The sequence below is a fragment of the Podarcis pityusensis genome (assembly GCF_964106645.2).
Source record: "Podarcis pityusensis genome assembly, chromosome: 6".
NCBI lineage: Eukaryota > Metazoa > Chordata > Lepidosauria > Squamata > Lacertidae > Podarcis > Podarcis pityusensis.
Genome location: NC_138030.1, coordinates 26837118 through 26853851, shown reverse-complemented (window position 1 = coordinate 26853851; position 16734 = coordinate 26837118). Strand labels below are relative to the sequence as shown.

At 43.7% G+C, this 16734-nt stretch overlaps 1 protein-coding gene and 1 long non-coding RNA gene across 2 annotated transcripts in view; one reads left to right on the top strand and one right to left on the bottom strand.

The window, feature by feature from the left end:
* Window positions 1-15046, top strand: part of LOC308479012 — a 53271-nt gene extending 38225 nt beyond the window's left edge. Inside the window, exon 3 of the long non-coding RNA XR_013987425.1 lies at window positions 12881-15046. This is a non-coding gene — a long non-coding RNA (uncharacterized lncRNA). The remainder of the gene's footprint in view (window positions 1-12880) is intronic.
* Window positions 1-16734, bottom strand: part of LOC308478990 (uncharacterized protein) — a 377493-nt gene that overhangs the window by 127198 nt on the left and 233561 nt on the right. The gene's annotated exons all lie outside the window — the stretch shown is intronic.

Below are 16734 nucleotides of genomic sequence, written 5' to 3'. Positions count from 1 at the left end.
CAACTTCCACTTTGTCAGGGTCCATGCCTGGCCTGCTCCACTCAGCGGTGGGATTAACTTAAGCTACCACATCACTAATGAGAGGGAGAGACAAAATAAAAGAGGCAAGAAAGAACTGACAACCCACATCTCTGGATAGTCCATATTCTCTTTGGAGCTCAGCCAGCAGCTGCCTGTGGGAAAGATGAATACATGCTACCTTATGTGTGAGGCCAAACCATAGAACATAAGAATAACCTGGTGGATCAGGCTAATGCCCCATCTAGTCCAGAATCCTATGTCCACAGTAGACGACCTATGTCCTATGCCCTTTTAAAATGTGATTCTTTTTGGGGGGTGTTATTGGGTTGTTGTTTTTATTTTGATTATATATACAGTGGTACCTCGGGTTACAGACGCTTCAGGTTACAGACTCCGCTAACCTAGAAATAGTACCTTGGGTTAAGAACTTTGCTTCAGGATGAGAACAAAAATTGTGCGGCGGCAGTGGGAGGCCCCATTAGCTAAAGTGGTGCTTCAGGTTAATAACAGTTTCAGGTTAAGAACAGACCTCCAGAACGAATTAAGTTCTTAACCCGAGGTACCACTGTATTGTGGTTTTATATTTTGATTTTGTTCTGCGAACTGCCCTGAGGCCTCCAGGTATAAGGCGGTATATAAATTCAACAAATAAATAAATAAAATAAAAACCAGGTGTCTGTGGGGAAACCTCAAGCAACACCCAAGCACAAGAGCACTCTCCCCGTCTGTGGCTTCCAGCAACTGGTACTCATAAACATTGCTGCCTCCAACTGTGGAAGCAGAGCATAGGAGTAATGTCCAGTGGCCATTGATAGGCCTCTCCTCCACAATATGTTTTATGCATGATATGTGATGTTAATTGCAACATCACATTGTATGTAATGCATCTGTTTGGGTGATATACAACTAACTTCCCAGCAGTGCAAGGACTTCTGGTTGTGCGGCGGAACTTCCAACTTGAACTTCCAACAAATAACATTGCATGAGCAACAAACATCGGCCACCTCCTTAGACCCAAAACTACATGTAATTTCCCCCCACATCCTTATGGAGTGTGAATGTGTGTAGTGAAAATCTAAAGCTCATGTCTCCAACATAGTGTCTGTAGCTACCAAGACACACCCCTTGGTATCCACCAAGGTTCCCTGCCCCTCCCTATTTTTAAATTAAGGGTTTTTTGGGGGGTGTTGGTTGTTTTGTGTGTAAATACATATTTCTGTGGTATGCATGTTTCTTAACTTCCAAAGGTGCCCTCAAGAAGGCCAGGGAGCTCTGATCTAAACAGACAAAACCTTCCATTTTAATTTAACATGGTTACACGCACATCGTGTTCTGTAAGAGATGAAGTAGCACAGAGTTTCAAGTGAGGATACTTACAAATTACAGCAGGCAGTATTCTCCTAACTGACTTATTGCTGTAGTAAAATGCCTGGCAGAACACCTTGTGTGGGAGAGAAGCTTTTTGCCTCTGTAATTGTTCGTGATTTGGGGGAACTTATGGTTTTAGGCACACGAAGGAGGAGGAATTCCGTGATTCACCTCAGTTGCCCCCTAGCAGTAGCACAAGTATACAATAGTGTGGAAAAAAGCATTGTGGGAAACAGGCAAATGTCCATGTGCCTGTCAATCGGGGTGACCCTGTTTCAGGACTCCGTGTTGTTGCTAAGATGTTCATAGAATTTTAAACGGCTCTTTGCTCGGGGTGCTTAATTCCATTGGCTGCCTGCGATCAGGCTTAGAAGAGGAGAGCTGTTCTGTGACAATCGCTGCTGCCAAAACCCAGTTGGGAACCTTACACCCCCCCACTGAACAGCAAGCTTGTGTCTTTTTGCACCTGTCATACAGCAAGTTCAATACCGTTTTGTATGCAAAAGCGAAACACTTTACAAATCCCCCCCCCCCCCCGTGTCTCAAAGTAAGAGGAAAAACACCATTCCACCCCACCCCACCCTCGTCAGAGACCGGAAAGGAGTTAATGAAGGAATTAATTGAAAGGGGAGGGCTGCTGCTGGAGTTGAGTACCAAACAGTAATTAACCAAGTCTATAAAGGTTAGACACAATTTTCCAGGAAAAACCAAGTCTTCATGAAAGGTTGGGATCTGATTGGGAACACTTGCATGCACCCAGGCTGGCATGCACCAGAGACTGGCATGGCCAGGCACAGGCTGAAGCCCACTAGATGGCACACTCTTGACTGCAGATGCCATTAAGCTGGTCCAGCTAGCCTACTCTGACTGCCAGTTGGTCCCCAGGGTTTCAGATGGGGGACATTCACAGCCCTACCTGGAGGTTCCAAGAATTGAACCTGGGACCTTCTTCATACAAGATAGATGCTCTACCATCTACAGCCTTTCTCCAAAAATACTCAACTTAGGGATTTATTGTACAAAACCGAGCAAGCCTGACCAGATGACCTAGAGAGCTGCCCCAATCCACCTCCAACTCTATGATCCTAATGGCAGCAGCACAAAAAATACCCCTTCTCTGTTCCATAAGACGATGCCTCTCTATTTCCTTCTTTCGGGGAAATGTTATCATTTAAAATAACCCATTGCCTAAACCATTGAGCCTCTTGGGCTTGCTGATCAGAAGGTTGGCAGTTCAAATCTGTGCAATGGAATGAGTTCCCATTGCTCTGTCCCAGCTCCTGCCAACCTAGCAGTTCGAAAGCACACCAGTGCAAGTAGATAAACAAGTACCACTGTGGCAGGAAGCTGTTTAGTCCTGCTGGCCACATGACCCGGAAAGCTGTCTGTGGACAAATGCCCGCTCCCTCAACCTGAAAAGCAAGATGAGCACCACAACCCCATAGTCACCTTTGACTGGACTTAACCGTCCAGGGGTCCTTTACCTTTTTTACCTTTGAAATATCTTAATGATCCACTTATAGCATGACGTCCCCATCTGGAAGCATCCACAGAGACCAGATAATTTATCATTTCCCAAGAAGTAGGCTTCTTATTTGTTTGAAGGAAAAACAACTAAGAGTCTTGAGGCACCATAAAGACTAACAAATGTACTGTGGCTTTTTTGGATTTTACATCATCAGATGCATGAAGTGTTGTGCAGAGCTGCATGTACGTGTGTGTGTGTGTGTGTGTGTGCGCGCGCGCACACACACACACACACACACAGACATGTGTTGGGTGAGTGGGGTTGTAGAAATTGAGGTCAGAAGGAAATGAGATGCAGAAAAGTACAGGCAGTGATAATTACGCATTTAACAGTGGTAATTCAAAAAACAGCTTTTGATGACACAGACAACCTGACATTGATAAGCCAATTAACATAGATAATGTGCTAAACATCCTTTGTCTCATTCAGTCCACAAGTTGATAGCATTGACACCCCTGTTGCATTGTAATTCGTTGGTTGTTATCACGCTGAAATTCTTGATGTATGGCAATGTGAAACTGACATACAATGCATCATGTCAAAGTTTTACCTTTCTTGTACCGGTAGAGCTTGGTGAAGTAACTGCTCCCTGGGAGCCATTGGCATTCAGATACAATTTAAAAAGCAAACGAAATCCTTACAGCACAATAAAAATCTCTGGCATATTATTTCCAAGCTATGTTTTTGGCTGGCCTGTCTCCAAATAGCTTCTCAGCAACACAGCAGTACTCTGGCTGAGCAATTACCAGGATCCCTCCCACAACCTGACATTTTCAATCATACTACCTCTGTTCCTCATTGTTCGGGACTGAGGAAAGGTTTGCTACCTTGACATGATTCACTGCTTACAAATGGGACGCAGATAGGGTTCCATCTCCACCATTCAAAATTATTAAAATTATTATTATACCTTTTAAATATCCAACCCACTCAGCCTTGCAGCTGGCATCTATCAGCAGCAAAATAAATAGGATGGGTTAGACTTCCTTTCAGTAGCTCCTCTCAGTTAATCAAACTTTTGCTGTGATTAAATGCTGCTGAAAAGGAGGCAGCAGTAATATAATTTCCATCCGAGATTTATGCAAAGCTGCTGTTTTTTCTTAGGCCAAGACAGAATTTAGGTTTTGGTGGTCTTTTAAAAACTCATGTAGTGGTTAAAAGCCTGAGCTGTGAGCTAAAGGTAAAGGGACCCCTAACCATTTGGGTCCAGTCATGACCGACTCTGGGGTTGCGGCGCTCATCTCGCTTTATTGGCCGAGGGAGCCGGCGTACAGCTTCCTAGTCATGTGGCCAGCATGACTAAGCCGCTTCTGGTGAACCAGAGCAGCGCACGGAAATGCCGTTTACCTTCCCGCTGGAGCGGTACCTATTTATCTACTTGCACTTTGAGGTGTTTTCGAACTGCTAGGTTGGCAGGAGCAGGGACCGAGCAACGGGAGTTCACCCTGTCGCGGGGATTCGAACCGCCGACCTTCTGATCGGCAAGTCCTAGGCTCTGTGGTTTAACCCACAGCGCCACCCGTGTTCCTTCAATTCAAAATAAGCCTTCAGGGGCTCAAACTCAATGTGCACCTAATAATACATAGCAGGCAGCTACATATCTCATTTTCCAGGAACCAGTTATAGGTATGGAGCAGCCTAATTATAGGGGAGGGGAGGCTTATTTTTTTGCTTCCACTCATGCAGCATATCATTTTCCATAGATGGAAGTGGATTCCACATAGGAAAAATGTTTGACGTTACCTTTGATTTCCCCTTGATAGCCACTACTTCAAATACAAGTGAGCATAGAAGGCCAATTTTCATGAAACTGGACACAACAACTCTCTCCTGCAGTTTCCAACAACTGGAATTCAGAATCATGCTGCCTCCTACCCACTTCAGCTATGTGATATTCCTTTCAAAATGAGGTGTCCAAGAACATTGATTTATGTGGGAATATTATTAGAGTTTTCCAATATTTTCCCATCACTTTCCCTAATAACCTCTATTATTCTAGCTGACATTTTTATAATTGCAAGGGTTTCTATGTTACCCACAATGCTTGAGTAGCAACCGTGAACATTTCACCTAGTATTTCTGCAGTGCAGTCTCCAGTCGGCATTCTTTTCTATTATGGGTTGCAAGATTCTACCAAAACAAATGGAGAGAGCACAGCAACAACACTCGTGGGTTACTCCATCAGAACACAGCATTGTGTTAAGTATTTCTGCCGTGGTGGACCTGAAACTCACATCTGATCTCATGTAACTGTGAAAAGGTGCACTTTTTAAAATGCCATGTAACCAAGACAGCTGTTTCAAGAGAAACACACCTTTGAAAAGCTACAAAGCAGTTTTGAGCAGTTCTAAATTGCCACTAATATTCTGAAGCTGTCAGCTGCACATCCCAAGCTAGCAATTAAAGGGCCCAGCTATGATTGTTTGCCCTGTATTTTGACCTACCTTGACAGCTGTCTCATATTTAAGCTCTTTCCCATAAAGGATTCTAAACATGTCATTATTTTTGCATCTCCAAACATAACCTAGCCTATGAAACACCTGACTTGGAACGCTGCTCTCTGCAAACAGATCAATACGGACCGTGACGTCTCCTATTTTTAAATCTGCCTAGCAGCTCTGACACTTTCCCCTTATAGGCAGATATATAGGCTAATCCAGTTTTCAGACAAGCGAATTTGAATTAGTATGACAATTTCATTGATTGTGGTACACATGACAGCCTCAGTTCTTGATGCAAACCATGGCAGGGCGGGGGAATGGGACCTGGATAAAAGTACGATACAATTTCACAGATGAGGGGTGGCTTTAAATCTGAATGACTCTTAGATTAGTGAAAGCAACACAAAAGCACAAAGGGAAATCATCCAAGAGAAAGCACAATTGTGTAAAAGTGCATGATGTTTATATAAAATGGTGCATATGCAAAAAGTAGCAGCAGAGACAGAGATTCATGATAAATATTTTTAAAATTCAAGTCTTATTTCATGCCAAGAAATCCCCCCCCCCCAAGTTTGTCAACGTTAAAAAAGATATCCTGCTAGTGTAGATAGCCCCTCGTTATTATGCCCATATTGCAGGGGGCATGTCCGTGGCTGAAATAGGGTGAGTTATACCAGCCCTAAAAAGCAGTACAGTGTTGTTAAACTTATTTGGGATGCGGGAGGGGAGAATTAAAGTAGGATCTGACAACCCTGTATTGTAGCCCACTGTTGTTATCCAGTTTCCTGATTGGTGTTCTTTAGGGAAATGCTGTGTATGTGTGAGTGAGTGAGTGAGTGAGTGTGTGTGTGTGTGTGTGTGTGAGAGAGAGAGAGAGAGAGAGAGAGAGAGAGAGAGAGAAGAGAGAGAGATCTGTGAAGTCAAGTCACAGCAGCACAATTTTAACCAAGGGCTGGAGTGGGTGACAGGAGCCAGGGAAGAATTGAAGGCTTCAGATGGAAAGACATCATTTGGGCACTGAGAAAACAACAACAGATGGGTTGTTAGAACTGATATACAGTGTTCTCAGGATGAGAACAGAAATTGTGCAGCGGTGGCAGTGGGAGGCCCCATTAGCTAAAGTGGTACCTCAGGTTAAGAACAGTTTCAGGTTAAGAATGGACCTCAAGAATGAATTAAGTTCTTCACTCGAGGTACCACTGTACAAATTTCCCAGAGACCATGTCTTCCCACTTCAGTCACCAATGACTGAAGAGTGTAGAGCTGCTTTGCAGCCCTAATATACTGTAATGAGTTTTGGGTACCAGAGTATTTGAGTGTCAGGCACCCATAATTTCTAGGTTTAGTAAGTGTTAGAATGTAATCAATACTTGGAGAGTTAAACTGGGGGGCACGCTCTTAATAGTTGGACTCAGCTTCCCATGTCCAGCAGAGCCCAATAATGGCCAAGTCGTTAAGCAAACAAAGACTGGCTGACCATCAAGAAAGCCATCAACAAGACTTTACACCTTTTAAGCCATATGTTTGCTTCTAAAACACTCTCTCTCTCTCTCTCTCTCTCTCTCTCTCGTCCTTGATGAATATTTCATACCATTTAGGTATGGAATAAAAAGACATGAATGTCACAAGTCAGACCCTACCAGACTGACAAGCATCAGGATAATCATCACCTCACTGGCTTATGATGACTAGAGAGAAAGAAATCTGCTGAAATTGCAGAGGCACTGAAAAGAACCCTGGTCTTGCACCTTGTTATCGCTGATTATGCCATGTGGTGATTTTTTGTTTTTTTTAAAATGCATTACTTTCCAGTGTGCAAGCTTCCCCATGACAACTTGATTGTGGAACCAGAGGCACTGTCAACCACTATGAAAATGATTGGGTGAAAGGGGAAAGGAAGGCATTAGATTGCAAAATCTCTGTTTCAGCCATGATAAATGCGCTTTCTATGTAAGAATTTCCAGAGGGATAGCTATGTTAAGTCTGCTGCAGCAGAAGCAACAAAGTATCGTATAGCACTTTAACAATCAACATACTTTAATGACAAATGGACTTTCATGGACTGGAGCATCCAGGATTGGCTTCTGAATGTGCACTTAGGCTTCTGGTGTACACATGCAGCAACAAAAAGACCACATTCACATCATACGTTTAAAACACCATGATGCCACTTTGAACAGTTATGGCTCCCCTTACAGAACTAGTTTCCCGACTTCCCTGGGAAGAGGTACTGACTGTTAAGCTGCCCGGGGGAATTTAGCTCTTGGGGATGGGGGATAGAGGTCTCCTAACAACTCTCAATACCCTTAACAAACTACAACTCCCATAATCCTTTGGGGGAAGCCATGGCTGTTCAAAGTGGTATCATCGTGATTTGAATGTATGATGTGAACATGGCCCAAGGGGTAGACTTCTGAAACAGCAGGATGGACTGTGCCACTTCAGGCTGCAGGGGGAGGATTCAAAAACTTGTTTTGCAGCCTTGTGTGAAACAGCAGCAATAACCACATCCTCATAGGTAGAAAATAGGAGGAAGTGGGGTGCACTAGAAGCTTTCTCCCTTATGTGCCACATTTTACCTTTAATGAGTTTTAAAAATTATTATTATTGTGGAGGAGCATTCGAAAATTGTGTTTCCCACCTGCAGCCTGCAGTGGTATAATCCACTCTAAAGATTCTACCACCTCATTCTGATGCATGTGTAGACCCCAGCTCATTTTGTTCTGCTGCTATCGCTGACTTCAGCAGAGGTGAGACTACTCTGGGCAGCTCCATGCAGTGTTCTGGCTGATGATTTCATGGGAGCAGAGCTCAGGTGTTGCTTCAGCAGCAGGCATCCTCAGATTGAGCTTTCAACAGGAACTGCAGCACAGTCCAAGGAGCTAGCTCTGGTTTCACTGAGAGAAGCCTCTTCCTTTAAAGTTGTCCTCACTTTAGCAGTTGTCGACTCCGACAAAGGGGCAGGCAGACTTCTGAGCTGGAGGCCTCTGAGTGAGAGGAGGGTGGGGCATCCTTGGTTCAAAGGGGCACTGACACCACAGAAAGAGGCGTAGCAAGATCAGGTGGTACCCGGTGCGTAAATTTTTTGTCACTCCCCCACATTGCAATTTTTGGGAACGTTGCCCAGAGTTGTTGCTCTTTTTTAAGGGAGGATTGGCCGTGAAACAGATACACCCGCAAATTGTGCAAATCTGACCTACGATCCCATAAAAACCATGTCAATGCTGCCAGCTGGGAGTGTGAGCACTGCCTGCCAGGGGTGCCAGTGCCGCCCACCAATCGCAAAAATCTGACCGCTGGTTGCATAAAACCATCTGCCGGGGATGCGAGCACTGCCTGCCAGGGGGTGCCAGGCTGGTCGCCGGGCATATTTGCACAATCAGAGGGCGTATTTTCATGGCGACAATTGTGCCAATTGTGAAAATCTGCCTGCTGGGGGTGCGAGCACCGCCACACTGATCTGCCTGGGGGAATTTTGTCACACACACCCCAGGCATGACACCCGGGGTGGACCACACACCCCTAACCCTGACCACAGACTCTTCATGTGAAATTGCTTCCAGCTGGTTAGGTGCTTCTAGGTCTCTTGAGGGCAATGTGTGCTCCCACTCTGAACCTCATCTCCTTAATATGGGGTTTCTGGTCTGGGGGTCATGACCATCTTTGCACTGTAAATCTTATATCTAGCACTTGGATAAATGTGTATTTTGCCACTTCTTTTTTTAAAGGGGGGCAGCTATACATGACATCACTGGGCAGGGAGAGTGCAGGGAGTCTGCAAAGAAAGAACAGTCTTTTATTTAAAAAAAAAAAAATGAAGTGAAAGATTCATGAAATGGCACACTCTTTCTGCAAGAGGAGCCAGCCAAGCCTTGCAGGTGTATGCCACTTTAGAAAAACAAGTAAAGGTCCGCAATAGTGCTTCTATGCTTGAGTGGTTCAGTAGGGGACCACTAAGCCTCTAACAGTGTTTTTAAAAATCAATATAAAGCAAAACATTTTCCAGAGTTCATGGAAAAACAGCTTCCTTTTCTAAAACACACCTTTATTCTATGCAGGTCGGGAAAATCATCCAGCTGGCTGGTGGAAATATAACTTCATTTAGTGGGTAACTCTTCCCCTTGCCCCGCTCAACTATTTTCCTAGTCTAAATTCTACCATACTGAAGCAGAAAAGGAGATGCAGGTATCTGTAATAGGCCTGTATGTTTACATTGTGCAACAAAAAGCAGCTTTGTAGAGAGTAATTTTCCACAGGAAAATAGAGCAATGGGAAATGGTTAATAACCCACTGCTCCTCCATGTTCTAGTCTTCCACTAATGCACTATTATTGTGTCAATAACATGTTGCAGAATACCCCCTGCCCTAAATAAGCACTAGCCCATAGTCCATAGGGGTCCTTAAGCATCTATAAACAGTGTCTTCAAACTGAATGGCTTTGGATCCTTGTATATATTGGATGAATCGTAGCTAGAGAAAATTGGAGAATAGGGAAAAGCCTTGCTGCTTTTTAGTTCCCAAAGCATCCATCCTTCCTTCCTTTATTTTTGGGAAGCATATTTCTGGGATTGTATAAAATCAACTATCGGTTATTTTCAGGTTTTGGAAAGACCTGTTACCCTGCATTTCAACATATAGCAAAATCCTTTGTCTAGGAAAGATATCTAACATAGGAGCACATCCAAGAAAATTCAGATGTAATGAAAAGGGGTGATAGGCCCATCCTATACATACTGAGGAACTCATTGTCACCATTAGTCCACACCTTCTGTTGGCTGGCACTTGTGAGGGAGTGAGGAAACCTTTGAGTTAGATGAATCACATCACATTACTGGAGAGACACAAGACTGCTCTCTCAAAAAGTGTAGTTCAAGCCTCTGCTGCAGGCAAGGTGAGTTCCAGTGATCTGCGATCTTTCATCCTCAACAGGCCTTGTTGCATGCTGTGGTTACAAGAATATATTCACATGGTTGGGGGGGGAGGGATTCTTAAATCTGCAGCTCAAAGCCAAGGTGAAATCTTACTTCCCTAAACACAAAGTTTCCATTAATGCAGCACCCAAGTCTTTGACCATAATGCAGGTGATATTCTACCTATTTGGTAGGTAGAATGTAATGACGCAATTTTACCTATTAAACCAATAATATTCATCTTCCAGAAGCTTTCTGAGCATTAGTAAATTAATCTTGAGGCACTTCAGGGAGATGGGATTTGTCCTAATTTTATGGATGAGGGGGCAGGGCTGTAGAACCACTAATCCATCTGTACCAATCTCCCCCCATTTTTACTCTGAAAAAAGATGGCTGGACTGTCATTAGTGGTGGGGTTGCGAATCCTCCTGCTAAGTATGGGCGAGATGGGCTTGAGCTTCAGCTAATGCATACAAAATCCAGTGATTTGAAGAGGATGAAAATGTCACAAATTGATTCCTCTGCTGACTGTTTCCCAGATGCATGACATTGGCTGTGAAATCTGACTTTTTAAAAAAGGCAGGTGAAGTTCAGGAGAGGATCAGAGAAGAGACGTTCTCTCTCTCTCTCTCTCTCTCTCTCTCTCTAGCATCCAATCTATTTATTCTTATTTTTAAATTATATCTGTGCACGTAAAAGAGTGTTTAAAAAGTGCCTAGGCACATAGGACTATGCTTTGTCATCACAGTCATTTACTTATTTCTAAAATTATTTATAGATGTCCTCCTCCAATATCAGAGCAGTGTCCAACAAGAGCCACAAAGAAAAAAACAAAATAACATCTATCTCTATATAGATATCCTATTTTCCTTTTCAGAGGAGCCCATGGCATCAAACACACCCACGTTCTTTTAAAAAAGCAACATTCTAAAACAGTTGAAACAGTTACAGTTAAAAGAAATTTAAAAACAGTTTCAATTAAAATAAAATTTCAAAATAGTTTCCGTTAAAAACATTATTTCATCCAGGGATCCCAGTGTTCCCAGCTGCAATGTTCTTTAGCCACCAAATACCTGAGTAAATAGGAATGTTTTCAAATTCCTCCTGAAAGCTAATAATGATGGAGACAAATGTACCTCAGTAAGCAGATCATTCAACATTCAACAAATGTGGAACCACCACTGGAAAGACCCTGTCAAAGCAACAATCCCATTGATGCAAGCATTTCTGCTTGAGCAATAGGACATTCCTCCTTCTTTTCTCCCTTACATGCCCCCCATCTGTTCTGGGTTCTCTCCCAGTCTTCTGGAGCAGATTTGGGGAGGGTGTGGGGTGATTGTGATAGGAGGAGAAGGGGAAAGTAGAAATCTTTGTGCTGATAGGACTGCTCTGTCCTGTAAGAACAAAGCTTTCTACATGCACTGTAGAACTGCCCCCATCTCTTCTCCTTGTGCCTTGCCCAGATCTGCTCTAGAGGGTTGTGGGAACTCCTTGGCCAGATTTAGGGGGTGCGTGGGGGCAGGGAGGTGGAACATTCTGTTGTGTAAGCAGAAGTCCTTGTGCTGATGGAACCTTCACATTATACTGTGTTGGGTGCAACTCGAAGCATGTGCTACACAACTCTGCCACAGCCCTTCCCCAAGCCTAGTCTGCCTTCTGTTAAGCTGTATCCACTAACGAGTTGTTGCTTTGAGTTCATCATGCATTCGTCACGCAGTATCTTTGTAGGCTTGGTTTGGGTGCTCCATTTCCACCCAAGTCAGAGTGGAGTTTTTGCTTCCTTTCTTAAGAAGCCTGGCATGGCTGCAGGTGATACATATTATATTCTCTAGTCTGTTTTAAGGACAAAAAAACCAAAAAACAAAGCTCTAATTAAAAAAAAAGAGGAACAAACTAGGAAGCAAAAAGCATGACTAATTGCTTTTCAAATGCAGAACAAAGACTGCTCCTCTGCCTAATTACACTGCAGGAATGAAGAGAATTTAGCAGGAATTACAAATAATCACACCAGCAAATTAAAAGCAGAGCAGGGGCTCTTTCCGGCAGAGATCTGAGGGCATGCTTGAATATAAAAGCTCAACAAGATGGAATCAAAAGGATGGAGATAATGAATAAGCTTGTCTGGATTCTGTCAGGCTAAGAGCCAAACTGTACATTCAGAAAGATCACATGGTACAGCTCTCGGATGACTTTATAGCATTGCACAAAGCAAGGTGGGGAGGCAGTCACACAGAATTGTAGAAGTTTAGAGTTGTTGGAAGGGAACCTGGAGCTCATCTAGGCCAACTCTTGCTCAAGGCATAACTGAGTAGAAAACTCATTGCACGTAGAAAGCTAGCCCTTCAGAGATAAGCTTAGGCTGCAACCTCGCATCCTGACACCCTAGACTTCCACCAATCTTAAGGCACGTGAGAGTCAGTGAATATACATCTTTCTGTTGTTTATTTTTAGTTATATTGTTTGTAAGTGAAAGCTCAGATTCCAGCAGGCAATGCTATTGCATATTTTTATTATTTAGGCCCCTGAAGTAGAAGAAGAATATTTAACATTGCTTCCTGTGCGACTTCTGACAGATTACCTGACCTTGACATCTTTCCGTTCATTTTCCTCAGGGCCCGGTGGAATAATTTAGCATGGAGACTCTTGGTCCAGATGGCCAAGGAGCCTTTTGAGAACACCAGCCACAGGTTTCTCTCTGGAAAACTTGATTTGGAAAAGTGTAATATGGTCTAAATTACTGTTTTGCTCAGTCCAAACCTTAAACCAGATGCATGTTGTCTGCCATGCTAGTTAAGGCTGTCTATTTGTGCTAGCTGAAAAGAAGGGGTGGTAGCGTGAGGGAAGAGAGAGAGAGAGAGAGAGAAGACTATCCCCTAAGAAATGTTACAAACATGCTATGGAAATCAATATTTCATTTCTCTTGTTTATCAGGGGGAAGGGAGAAAGCATCTTCCTGGATGAATTAAAGAAAATGGTAATGAGATGGGTTCATGACAAAAAGCTGAGACAATCTGGTGACATCCGCTGGGGGTCATCAGTATGACAACCCAGCTGCATTTTGGGGGTGGGGAAGTGTTGAAGAAGCTGTCAAATCTGTATCAGATGAAGTGCCACGGAAAGAGAGGATAGGAAACAAACAAAGGTCTTTCAGCACCTGTTTTTGTAAATGCTTCTTTATCATTCTGGGCACTTAAGTGGAAATGTAGCTTCAAGCGACACAGGGGGGAAAAGATGAGGCCCTTCAAAAGAGGGGAATGAATCCCTGATGTTGCACATTGTCTGATGGCAATTACAGACTGACGCCAGCCCAGTCCATAGGTGCCCAAACACTATCTGCTCCTCAGCAAATATTCAGAAGTCAATACCCTGGAGAGGAATTGTGAAGCTTTGTAAACTTGATGTACTAGTGGGATGTTAACCATGTTGTCACAGAAAACACAGATTGTAAAACAAGATCTATTGCATCCGGTCCATAATGGAAGTGAACATACTTCACAGAAAGGACCAAACAAGAGCCTTTGCTGATGTACAGTAAGTAAACAAAAGTTTCATGGTTTGCCGTATAAACAGCAAACCTGCTGACTCTACCCCTTTGGACAGATTGTTAATCCTACTTTAACCTGGATATTCAGGGTGGATTAAGGTTCTGCGTGATGGCAAAAGGTTGCCTATGCTGAGAGCTGGGTGCAGTAGTGAGACAACATCTTCCTCTCTTCCAGATAAGAAAACCACCCACCCTACATTGGAGCTCTGGCTCAGACTTTGTAGATACCCAGTGATTGCTTTGACTTGAAGAACAAGCTCCAAAACATCTGTGGAGGACAGTTGATTGCTCCGGAGCCTTTAATACAGGAGCCATCAACCTTTTGGGACCAGTGCTTTTGGAAGGTGCTGTGGGCACCAGTCACAAAATGGCTGCTGTTGTGGCATGGCATAATACAAAATGGCTGCTGCAGGGGAATGGCTTTAATGGAGGAGAGGCTGCGTCAATGGAAACAGAAGCTAAGAAGGAAGAGCAAATAGCCTTTTGTGTATTGTGAATTTTTGAGGGAGTATTTACTGAGACCTTTCATGGGCACCATAGGAGGTGCTGGCAGGAAGACTGCCCCCCCCCAGCCCCCACATCAGCAATCTGTGCTTTAATGGTTGTGGGTGAACCGATATAATATTGTTTCCCCCTTACTAAATCTACAGTAAGCCACCTATGGAGTAAAGATAATGTCCCCAATTCAAGGCCCAGTGAGTTTTTATTCACATTCCAAAACACAAACTGAGACAGTGGAAAGTTGAGGGCGTGGTGGGCAAACTCAAGGTTCTGAGGGCACACTGGCAAGGAGGAAACAGGATAGACTGAGAGGCCAAAATTATCAGGGGACACTGAGGAGAATCAGGAGACAAACATGAATGAAGTCCAGGATCTCTGTGACAAAGATTATTGATCCTGTGGAAAACCTGCAGAGCGATAAGATGTGAGTCTGAATCCAGAGAGAGGTCAAAGCCTAAACAGAGCTTTTTAGAATATGGAAGTCACAAAAATGGAAGCAGGTCAGGAGCAATGACGTTATATACAAATGAGACCTCCAAGCAAGGGGGCATCTTTCCTGATACAATGCATCTCACATGATTTAGTTCAAGTCACAGTCAGCACCAGTTTCCTGGATAGTTTCATTAATAGGGTTTTGTATTCAGGTATTTAATTAAAGTTTGAAAAGTATAGAATCTCCTAGGGCTTACTGTATTTCATTCATGTCCCACATGGAAGCCACTTTTGTACGGACAAGTGCCTATGTAGGTTGTTGTGTGTGAGAAGTGTTATGTAGTGTAGTTTCACCCTGGGCCAACAGGGGGATACTGTAGGACTTCCGGGTTGGCGCGACCAGCTAATGGCGGATTCCCTCCGAGCTCCGGAGGGAATCGGCTCGGTGGAGGAGGGGTCCTGCCGCGACGGCGACGCGGGGACCCTCAGAAACCACAGGCGCGGATGCCTGTGGACCTGGTGACTCGGCGGGCACCATTTGCGCCCCCCCGACCCACAAAGAAGCCTTTTTAAAGGCTTTGGAGAGGATACGGGGAGCGGCGTGGTGCTGTGAGTAGACCGCTTCCTCCACGGAGTGAAGCCGCAAGCCATGGCTGGAGAGCGCTGACTTCTTTCCTTGAATATTTGGACTTAAAATGCAACAACCCGTGAGTAATTGGAACTAAAAATTTCTTTTAATTGAATTCGGTACGACCGGGGGAGGTGCCAAAAGGAAGTCCGCCTCCCCCCCTCTTGCAGGCAATTTAAAGCAAGAATTAAACAACTAAGATCGAGAGACTGTTTTTTTTTTCTCTTTGAGATACAATTCTTAATTTCACGATTTGGATCTATAAGTTAATTGCTGGAGGATTTGAACTGATCTTTGGAGTTGAAGTGCAACCCCCCCCCCCCCGATCCGGGAGTGACCCGAGAGGGAGCCTGTGAAGATATTTACAGAGTTTGACAGCTGTCAACTGAGCTGTCAAAGTCAAGAAATTCTGTTTTTTGTTATTTGTGTCGGTTACTTTTGTAACATTGGGACTGTAAGCTTTTAAAATTAGAGTGGCAACAATAACAAAATATCCGGATTGTTGGAAAAAGAATACTTAGTAACAAAAATCCCTCTAGAGGGGATTTGGAACATTACAATGGCTGCAGATGGAAAATTACAAGCAGAGTTAAATAGGGTCTTTGAACTTCTGGGAAAGCTGCAAGAGCAGAGTTCTGTTATGGCTACGAATCTGATAATCTTGAATTTAAAAATAAACAACTCTGCTGAAGTGGTGGACATGACTCAAGAAGAATCTACAGCTGGGAAGAAAGATTTAAGTGCTGTTTTGGAGGAACGTGAAGAAGGAGCAGAAATGATGCAAGTGAAAAAGGACAACCAGAGGCCTTCAAGGTCAGGATGCATGGAAGATAAAGTTTGTATGTCAAAAATTTGGTTTGAAATTGAAATTGAGAATGAAGAGTGGGGATCTTTTCCCATGGAGAGTCCAAAAGACTTATGGATTACAAATGTGGTGAAGGTGAAAACTGGACCGTTTGAGGCATTTGGGATATTGGGACTTGGAAAGAACAAGAAGCAAGATCTGGACTCTTCTTTTGAACACGAAGGACTGGTTGGAAAAAATTTGGACCCTTTTGGGTCGAAGATGCTCCGAGATTGGATGTCCAACATAAAGGACTGTCAACAAAACCGGCTGAAAGGGACTGAAAGAGATTTAAAGGCCTCGGACGTGATAGATCCAGGCTGAGAACTGTCAGATAGAAAGACAATTTTTGGGGGGACCAAAACCGGGGGAGGGGGGGGAGGAACGTTAGAATCCAAAGGGTTACAAGTATATGCTCTTATTTGTTAAGATTTTCTGTAAATATATACAATTGGGAATTTCGTGAAAGGGAAAGTGGATCAATCTTAGAAAAGGTGGATGTGGGTATTAAAATGAG